The sequence below is a fragment of the Triticum dicoccoides genome, chromosome 7B, assembly GCF_002162155.2.
Source record: "Triticum dicoccoides isolate Atlit2015 ecotype Zavitan chromosome 7B, WEW_v2.0, whole genome shotgun sequence".
NCBI classification, from domain to species: domain Eukaryota; kingdom Viridiplantae; phylum Streptophyta; class Magnoliopsida; order Poales; family Poaceae; genus Triticum; species Triticum dicoccoides.
The window spans coordinates 772,111,163-772,121,769 of NC_041393.1; positions in this window are offsets into that span (position 1 = coordinate 772,111,163).

Consider the following 10,607-nt stretch of genomic DNA (forward strand, 5'->3'; position numbering starts at 1 on the left):
ACCAGCTGCATCAGCTGGTCGCTCAGGGGCACCGGATGTCCGGCCTCAGCATACTGAGACCAGAAGACCTTCTCCGTTGAGCTCCCCTCCTCGGCCCAGTAGAATGCGGCAGCATCGGACACGCTGCGGGGAAGATCTGTGAACGCTTCTAAAGAGCTCCGAATTCGGGTAAGCAACAGGTAATTAACACTCACATGCTTACTTTGCATGAAAAATGCCTTACCCGCAGCTATTTTCTTCACCGCCTCTATCTCCTGGAGGGCCTTGTAGGCTTCGGCCTTAGCGGCTTTGGCACTCTCAAGAGCCGTTGCAAGCTCAGACTCTCGAGTCTTTGAGTCACGCTCCAGGCTCTCGTGTTTTTTCACGAGATCCTGGAGCTCTTGCTGTACCTCCGACACCCGCGCCTCCTGTTTCTCTCGCTCGGTGCACTCCGCAGCCGCATTGCGTTCGGCCGTGGCCACCGCCTCCTTCAGGGTCGCCACCTCGTTAGTGGCCCCTGCAATACCCCAATTATCCTTGTCATTTTTCTTGCAACCAAATCCTTTTCTGTAAGGTACAATTTTCATAAGGTATTACTCACCTTCTTTTTCCTCGAGCTGCTTCTTGGCATGGCCGAGCTTGTTCTCGGACCGCTCGAGGTTTTCCTTCCAAGTATTGACCTCCGCAGTCAGTGCGGTAGAGGTCAGCAGCACAGCCTGCAATCCCATATTGACATATTTTCATGACTCCTGCGTTTATCTTTCTAAAGATCCTCAGTCCGGCTTTTCTTTCCGAACACCGAACCGAGCATCAGGGGCTACTATCTATGCGGTACAATTTTACATCTATTGAAATCCTTACCTCAAAGCCTGTTAGAAGGCTGCTGCAGGCTTCGGTCAGCCCGCTCTTGGCGAGCTGAACCTTCTGAATCACTGCACTCATAACAGTGCGGTGTTCCTCTTCGATGGAGGCGCCGTTGAGCGCCTCCAGCAAATTATCCGGCACCTCCGGTTGGACGGAGGCAGCCGGCGTCGCGGTCTTGCCCTTCTTACGAAAGGGTCACCCGCCGGACTCCGGAGCCACTATGGGTTCCGGGGCTGAGTCCGGTGCAAAGTCCGGGAGGTTGTCCTGCGTATAGGCCGACGACTTGCCATCTCTCATATTTGATAAACAGCCGCACAGAAGGTAATATTTTAAATTAATAAGTGTTGCTTCGCGCATATGAACTTAGTTTTCAGCGCACAGGATAACAAAACGCGAGTCTACTCAAAAACTTCTTCTTTGGAGCACTCACCCGCAATAATGCGGGCGCCCTTCAGCACACTCATATAACACATCTCAGGTGTGCGATGCTCCTTGCCCTCTGGTGGGGGGGTCCGTCACAAGCTTCTGGGCATCCATCTTGCCCCAGTGCACCTTTGCGCGGGCAAGGGCCCGACGCGCTCCCTCGATACAGGCATAGTGCTTGATAACTTCAACCCACGGGCACGCGTCCACCAGCCGCCGCACCAGGCCGAAGTAGCTCCCAGGTATAGCCTCCTTAGGCCACAGTCGAACTATGAGGCCCTTCATGGCCTGTTCGGCCGCCTTGTGGAGCTCGACCAGCTGCATCAGCTGGTCGCTCAGGGGCACCGGATGTCCGGCCTCAGCATACTGAGACCAGAAGACCTTCTCCGTTGAGCTCCCCTCCTCGGCCCGGTAGAATGCGGCAGCATCGGACACGCTGCGGGGAAGATCTGCGAACGCTTCTGGAGAGCTCCGAATTCGGGTAAGCAACAGGTAATTAACACTCACATGCTTACTTTGCATGAAAAATGCCTTACCCGCTGCTATTTTCTTCACCGCCTCTATCTCCTGGAGGGCCTTGTAGGCTTCGGCCTTAGCGGCTTTGGCACTCTCAAGAGCCGTTGCAAGCTCAGACTCTCGAGTCTTTGAGTCACGCTCCAGGCTCTCGTGTTTTTTCACGAGATCCTGGAGCTCTTGTTGTACCTCCGCCACCCGCGCCTCCTGTTTCTCTCGCTCGGTGCGCTCCGCAGCCGCATTGCGTTCGGCCGTGGCCACCGCCTCCTTCAGGGTCGCCACCTCGTTAGTGGCCCCTGCAATACCCCAGTTATCCTTGTCATTTTTCTTGCAACCAAATCCTTTTCTGTAAGGTACAATTTTCATAAGGTATTACTCACCTTCTTTTTCATCGAGCTGCTTCTTGGCATGGCCGAGCTCGTTCTCGGACCGCTCGAGGTTTTCCTTCAAAGTATTGACCTCCGCAGTCAGTGCGGTAGAGGTCAGCAGCATAGCCTGCAATCCCATATTGACATATTTTCATGACTCCTGCGTTTATCTTTCTAAAGATCCTCAGTCCGGCTTTTCTTTCCAAACACCGAACTGAGCATCAGGGGCTACTATCTATGCGGTACAATTTTACATCTATTGAAATTCTTACCTCAAAGCCTATTAGAAGGCTGCTGCAGGCTTTGGTCAGCCCGCTCTTGGCGAGCTGAACCTTCTGAATCACCGCACTCATAACAGTGTGGTGTTCCTCTTCGATGGAGGCGCCATTGAGCGCCTCCAGCAAATTATTCGGCACCTCCGGTTGGACGGAGGCAGCCGGCGTCGCGGTCTTGCCCTTCTTACGAAAGGGTCGCCCGCCGGACTCCGGAGCCACTATGGGTTCCGGGGCTGAGTCCGGTGCAAAGTCCGGGAGGTTGTCCTGCGACACCTCCGGGGCCCTCTCCTCCTGGTGGGTCCCTTCCTGGGATACCACCTCGGCATCGTCTGCATCACGGGGGGTGGAGGCAGTCGGAAGAGAATCCATATCCGACGCCCCTAAGGACCCGCTCGACGAAGTGGGGAGATCATCCTTAGGCGGACTGCAGGGTTGTATGCGGCATTAGAAAGACATAATGTGGCGGAAAACGAAAACCTTGAAGTTATTCGGGAGTCCGGATACTTACGATCTCGCCAGAGGCTTGTCCCTTGGAGGCCAGTCCTCGTCGTCGTCACTGGCGTTGGCAGAACAGTCCGGGGGAAGAGTTTTTCCCCTCTTGGACCCTTCGGCCTCCCTTGTTGGGGAGGCCTTCCTTTTCTTCCCTCCCCCCGCTGGGGGAGAGGCTTTCCTCTTCTCCTCCTCGCCTTGGTGGGAGGAGTCGGCCTCGGATTCATCGTCCGATAGCACCTGAAAACGGGAACTCTTCCGAGTCCCCGTGGCCTTCTTCTTGGCCTTCTTCCTCGGCACCACGTGGGGTGCCGGAGCCAGCAGCCCCGTTAGACGGGCGTCAGCTGGGTCCTCTGGCAATGGGGCCGGACAGATAGCCTGTGCAGCCTTCTTCAGCCAGTCCTGTCAAAGGAAAGGGAGTTTAGATCCCGCATAGAGTCAAACTATGAATAACAAGCGTCCCGTAAAGGACAATATCACTTACCTCGTTAGCTGGACGCTGTGAGCTGAATCCGCGATCTTCGGTAGCGGATGCGGGAGCCTCGGCTCCCTTGAACAACACCTTCTAGACCTCTTCGTACGTAGTGTCAAAGAGCCCATTCAAAGTCCGGTGCTGCGCCAGATCAAACTCCCACATATTGAAGCCCCATCATTGGCATAGGAGAATCTGGTGGATGAGCATGACCTGGACTACATTGACAAGCTTGAGCTTCTTGTCCACCAGCTTTTGGATGCAGGCTTGGAGTCCGGTCAGCTCCTCCGAATCACCCCAAATCCGGCCGCTCTATTTCCAGGAGGTGATCCGTGTGGGGATGCCGGATCTGAATTCTGGGGCCGCTGCCCAGTCGGGATCACGCAGCTCGGTGATGTAGAACCACCCCGATTGCCACCCCTTGATGGTTTCCACAAAGGTGCCCTCCAGCCATGTAACGTGGGACATCCTGCCCACCATGGCGCCTCCGCACTCCGCTTGGCTGCCCTTCACAACCTTCGGCTTGACACTGAAGGTCTTGAGCCACAAGCCGAAGTGGGGCTGGATGCAGAGGAAGGCCTCGCACACGACGATAAACGCCGAGATGTTGAGAATAATCGAGGCCAAATCATGGAAATCTAGGCCGTAGTAGAACATGAGCCCCCGGACAAAGGGATGAAGTGGGAAGCCTAGTCCGCGGAGGAAATGGGGAAGGAATACTACCCTCCCATGGGGCCTGGGGGTGGGGATGAGCTCTCCCTCGTTGGGGAGCCGGTGCACAATATTGCTGGATAGATATCCGGTGTCGCGCAGCTTCTTGATGTGCGCCTCCGTAACGGAGGAGGCCATCCATTTGCCTCCCGCTCCGGACATGATCGGAGAAGGTTGAGGTGGGATGTGCGGGCTTGGGCACTGGAGCTCGGGTTCGCAGAGATGGATAAGCTAAGGAGGAAGAAGGCGCAGGGAAAAGGGTTGGATCTTTATCCCCTTATATGGGTGGACAAAAGCATGTGTCCCCACCGTCCCGGTAAAACTCGCTTATCCCCCAAGCGTCGCGATTGATGGCGCGGTTGGGTTACCCACGTCCGTATTGATGGGAATCCCGGAATAAGGGGAACACGATCTCTGCTTCGACAAGACGTGCCAAGGAAACTGCCTCGCTAAACTCGCTGAGGTGGAACAATAAAAACAATTCGGGTAAAGGCTTGGAAGTGGTGTGACGTCACGCAGATTGATCTTGTGTAATATTATTCTCTCTACGGTGGTATGTGGAATTTATTTTTGCAGAGCCGGACACTATCCTGGTGTTCACAATCTTCTATAAATTATTCGGAGGAGGAACCCGTCTTGCAATGCCGAAGACAATATGCGCGACGGACTCGTCGTCATTGAAGCCTGGTTCAGGGGCTACTGAGGGAGTCCCGGACTAGCGGGTGTCCGGATAGCCGAACTACCATCATCGGCCGGACTCCAAGACTATGAAGATACAAGATTGAAGACTTCGTCCCGTGTCCGGATGGGACTTTCCTTGGCGTGGAAGGCAAGCTTGGCGATACGGATATGTAGATCTCCTACCATTGTAACCGACTCTGTGTAACCCTAGCCCTCTCCAGTGTGTATATAAACTGGATGGCCTTAGTCCATAGGATGGACAACAATCATACCATAGGCTAGCTTCTAGGGTTTAGCCTCCTTGATCTCGTGGTAGATCTACTCTTGTAACCCACATCATCAATATTAATCAAGCAGGACGTAGGGTTTTACCTCCATCAAGAGGGCCCGAACCTGGGTAAAAACATCGCGTCCCTCGTCTCCTATTACCATCCGCCTAGACGCACAGTTCGGGACCCCCTACCCGAGATCCACAGGTTTTGACACCGACAACCACCCTCTCTCCATATCTAAAAAAGGCGGCCTCTCTCTCTCTCCACACCGGTGGTCACAGATCCGCCGGGGAAGAAAAGGACGTGCTGCGTTGACGCACTCGTCATCGGCGAGCGAGGTCACGCACTGACGACAAGGCCGTCCTCTCAGACCTAGCGCCCGCGTGGGGTGGCCTCTGTCCCCAAGATCGCTGCCGTAGTGTGTGCGGAGGACGACGACCACGAGCTAAGCCACTTCCCGCCGACCCTCAGGTATGCTACCTCTTTTCGAACCATACCCTTGTTCTATTGCCCCCATCTGCCGCGTCGTTGCATGTGGATCTTTTTCCACTCCACCATCTTCCCAATTTGTTGTCCTCTGCTCTGCTGGCCACGCAGACAAAAACCATAATTTGCACTATTAAAGGAAACCCTACTTCATGCAGACTAATCCATGTCTGGGTTGAATAAGGAAAGGAAGGGAGACTATACTGTCCAAGAGAGTGGGCATCGAACCCGCATCTTGGTTGAAAAGGGGAAAATCAGTAGCTAAGGAACAAGTCTCGTGTCTCTTGGTTGAAGAAGGGTAGAAAGGCATGACAACACAATAGAGAATGACCGGGTCGATCGGTTTTTTGGCCTCACATAGGAAAAAGGTGGCTAAAGAGAACAAAAATGGGATGTAATCCACATATGCTGCCTAGATATTTGTTGCTCTGGGCAACCATACCTCCCTCACCACTCTGCGTCTGTGGAGTACATCGTACTGGTGCGCCCACTGTCCGAATGGGCCTCCCATGCTCTTATTGCCACTTTTTTTGCTGTTAGTATAACGCCAGCAGTCAAGTCAAGCAATGCTACCGCTAAAGTGATGCCACGTTTAACTAATGCTGCTCTTAGTCTAATGCCACCGATGAATTTAAGCAATTCCATTTGATGTCACTGGATTATTTCAGGGTTATCTGTTGATTGTGGATGTATTAAAGATTTTTCAGGTAAGGCATTCTAATGTTGTTGTACAGCCAGTATACCAACGATGAAACTTGTTACTACCTTCAGATTTTTGCACTGTTAATGCTTATAGATTACATACCTCACTTTCATGAGATAAGTTAATTTTTTGTACAGTGTCACCAAAATGCCAAGGCACTGATGTCATTTTATTCTGGTTAAACTGCACACAAAATTATGAAGACAGGAGGAAAGTTCAAGAGTGGGCACCTCGTCCTCCGGCTATTCTATTGATTTGTTCGATCAAGTTTTTATGTTTGATCGATTATCAAGATTGGGATAACAATTTTTAAAGTTCCCCCGAGTTCGAAATGATATTTACCTTGGAGGTACATGGTTTGCAATTTTTTTATACTGTCATTAGTTAATAATGCTAGTTACCTTCAGACTTTTGTATTTTGTTTAATGCTTATGCACAGCTAGTATACCAATGCAGAAACTTGTTACCTTTACATTTTGTATTGTTAATTCTTATAGAAATCTTCCAATGTTAGAGTTTATTGAAATCTGTTCAGTAAAACCATTGGACTGTACCCTGTAATAAACTAACTACACTACTATTGCACTAGCCACTCGATTAGTGTATATTTGTAGTATTAGAATGGTGTTAGATTAGCGTATGGACATAAATAAAGTGTGGCAAGCTTTCTCAGATATGTGCTCAAGAAAACAACTACCTGTTTTTCTAAATACTAGACGTTTGGGTACTTTAAATTGAACCGTGAAAACGTCTTATATTAAAGAACAGAGGGTGTGGAGTTCACTCAAATTATCACGTTAAAGCTAGTCACACCTTTGTTAAAATTAATGTTCATTATGTTATCGGAGGAGGTCTGTATGTTTGTCTCTAATGCCTGTCGACTACATACCTGACATCATGATGTAATGTTAAGTCATTTCCTTTTGTATAGTGTCACTGAATTGTCAAGGCGGTGATGGCATTTTATTCTAGTTGAACTGCACAAAATATGCTTGAAAGAAGAGTAAAGGTCAGGAATGGCTCAATTTTTCAGAAAAAACTATGTATGCATTCCTGACATCAGCCGTTGTTGCTTTATTTATTCCTTCAAATAGGTGGTTAGAAACAGTCTTGCTACCTTTTCCCATTAAGATATTGGAATGCTTATATTTGTGAGTCTATGCTTCAACTAGTGCTAGTTTTATAGTAATCACACTTTCAATATGTATGCAAATAGGGATGCTCGATTTTAGTGGAACTGCACAAAAAGTCCAACTGGTTCAACATTAGGAGCATGTTTTTTTCAAACCTTTATATCCAATTGGTGGCACTATGAGTTGTTCATTATGAAGGTACATGGTTTGCTACTATCTTGCTACTCTTTTTGTACTGTCATTAGATAGTAATACTAGTGGCTTGCATGTGAATTTATTGGCAGGGTGGACCTACATTGGAGGTGCAGGACAGGATTCAATGATTGGATGCTCAATTTCGGTTGTGTCGATTTCACCTCTTCATTCACTGCGAACATGGATATCCTTGGTCTGATGAAGAATAGGCGCTATATTTCTGCTTTGAGCCAGCAAATCAATTTAGTATGAAATTGTCTAGGGCAAAACATAATTGTATCAGATTGTCTAGTGCAGAACATGGCAGATGCTAAGCGGAAGAGACATGTTTAAACTGAAAATACATGGTGTGGTATATGTTTACTAGCTGCTTGATATTTGTGCAGACAGAGATGTCTGCCCGTTGCTATTTGGCAAACAAACAAAGTGTCCGCAATTTTGATTGAACTGCACAAGAGAATAGTATAGTCAGTGCATGCAGTGCCATTTGAAAATAGACACAGAAAGATTGGATAGTCACTTCATGGAGTGCACAAAAGTAGTAATGTACTATTTATTGGCCAACACTAGGTGCTTCATAGCTTTGGTCTGATTATAAAATGGGCATCATTTTGCCTAAGTTAAAGTTTGTATTCTGAAAATAGTCTCGTGGTGTGATCCAGAGAAGACCAAATCATATTGTAGTGGATGTTCCTCCATCATGTGTGGTTCATTCTCATGGTTCCAGCTGTTGGTGAAACCACTTATGTTTGCAAGAGGAATTGTAGAATTCACAAAAAAAAATTCTTTCAGTCTGTACTGAATGTTGGCCAAGAGAAGCATCCATGTTAGTAAGAAGAATAGATGTTTTTTATAGATCTTTGCTTTTGGAGCTACATATTTGTATATGATCTATGAATCATTGAGATGCATTAACATGTTGATCTTATGTATGCGAATCATACTAGTTAGTTCTAGTTGCAACGCAAGATCCGAAGTGGCTGATCTTTGCTTTTGGAGCTACATATTTGTATATGATCTATCAATCACTGAGATGCATTAACAGTTACTTATTTCTGTTCGCTCAGTGTTTACAAGTTACTGATCGATCACTAGCTAGCCTAATAATGCGCTCCTGGCAGTTTTATTTGCAACGCAAGATACGAAGTGGCAGTTTTTTGAATAAAAATGCCTACCTTTTGGAGTTACATGGATAAATAGCATATCACGCACGTACTACCTCCTTTCCGGTTTGCAGGGCTCAATTCAAGAAACCTACTCGATCCTACACGAATAAATAGCGGATCACGCATGTACTAGTACCTCCTTTCCGGTTTGCAGGGCCTAATTCAAACCTCTCACCAACCAAGGTACTCCCTCCGTCCGGGTTTATTTGTCCCGTGAGCAAAGCAGCAGGACCAAGGCATGACAATAATTAACCACATGCAGAAGTTTAAGCCTAATCAATTCTAGCGATTTAAGTGGCTGCATGCGTGCCCTCGGCTGCGACTCGTTGCATGCTGCTCCGCGTACTGGCTGCGAGCGATTCTGAGTGCCTGCATGCAGCTGGCCGTAATTAAGGCAGCTAACTGTTGGCGAAAAAAGATGCGCTTTAATTGTTGAGGGCTTTTTAAATCCATGGAATCATTATTGACAAGGAGGGAGATGATTCGAGTGCACTCGTTTGACCGCCATGCCGGCGTGCGACCCAGACAGGACGGGACAGCACAGTCATAATTTCAATTTCTCTAGTTTTCCACGGCAAGCTGGCGCGCTAAGCCATTATGCATTGAATTCCGATGACCGTCGCGCTACCTTCCTCCTATAAGTATTGTTTCCCGGCCTTCTCCTGTGGCACCGTGACCCAACTCGCCATATCCTCATAAGCCCCCACCGGCCCGATGTCGCTTTCCACGTCCGCCATGCCCCCGCTCGTCCGCGGTAGGCGATGCCGGAGGCGGTCACCGCCGGAACTAGTGTTCGGTTTTTCACCGAAAGGAAGTCAGAGGGAGGAGGCATTATATCTGTCTTTAGATGGCAATGCGGAGATCGAGGAGTTGTTGGAGCGCGACTGCCTACCGGAGGAGCAGGAGTTGTTGGAACGCGACCGCCTGGCGGAGAAGCAATGTATCGCCGATTTGCGCCGCTAGTGGGACATGGAGCAGCAGCACACTGACGCTATGAGTCACGAGCAAAGTGCCCGCAACTGGTCCGACTACGTGGAAGCCGGCGCCCATAAAATATCCCTGGAGGCTCTCGGGCACGCACGCATTCGCGACACCGATTTTTACTACCAGCTCGTCAAGTGGGTTTCCCGCTTGGAAGCCGAAGCTTCGGTGGACCACGCCGGCATGGAAAGGGCCAACGCGCGCGAGCAACGCGCCCTATCACACCTCTTGCAAGTATGAGGCGAGGCGCCAGACGCTGTTGCCGGCGTTTAGCGTGTACCACAGATGGCGGCCGGCATCGTCTAGTTAGCTAAGAGTAAGTTAGTACTTGTACGCTACTAGAGTATTAGTGGGGGTAGATAGTTAACTTGGCTATGATGGTTGTCAACGTGGAAGTTCAGTACTCTATATGTGGATCAGACCTGTCACTTTGCTCTGAATGTTGAACTTTCTGTTTGAACGTCTGGAATGGGCTGTTATTTTTTTAGATGGGTTGTATTTGTCCACCACGGGTTTAGAGGCTGAATTGTGGGCCTACCAAGTTGATGCGTACACAATCAGGAGATGATTGTACGTGGAGAGGATGACAGCAGGGACCCGCCAAGGTCATGGCAGTACGCAAGCAAGTGCCTCCTTATTTCAAGCCAATAAAAAATGGCTCCTCCTAGTGGATTTCTGACATCTGGGTCCCATGCCATTGTCAACGTAGTCAATAAATGAGAGAATTGCACAAGGAGCGGCTGATGATAACCCGCAAGTATACGGGATAGTTGTATCCTCTTTCGATAAGTAAGAGTGTCGAACCCAACGAGGAGCTAAAGGTAGAACAAATATTCTCTCAAGTCCTATCTGCCACTGATACGACTCTACGCACGCTTAGTGTTCGCTTTACCTAG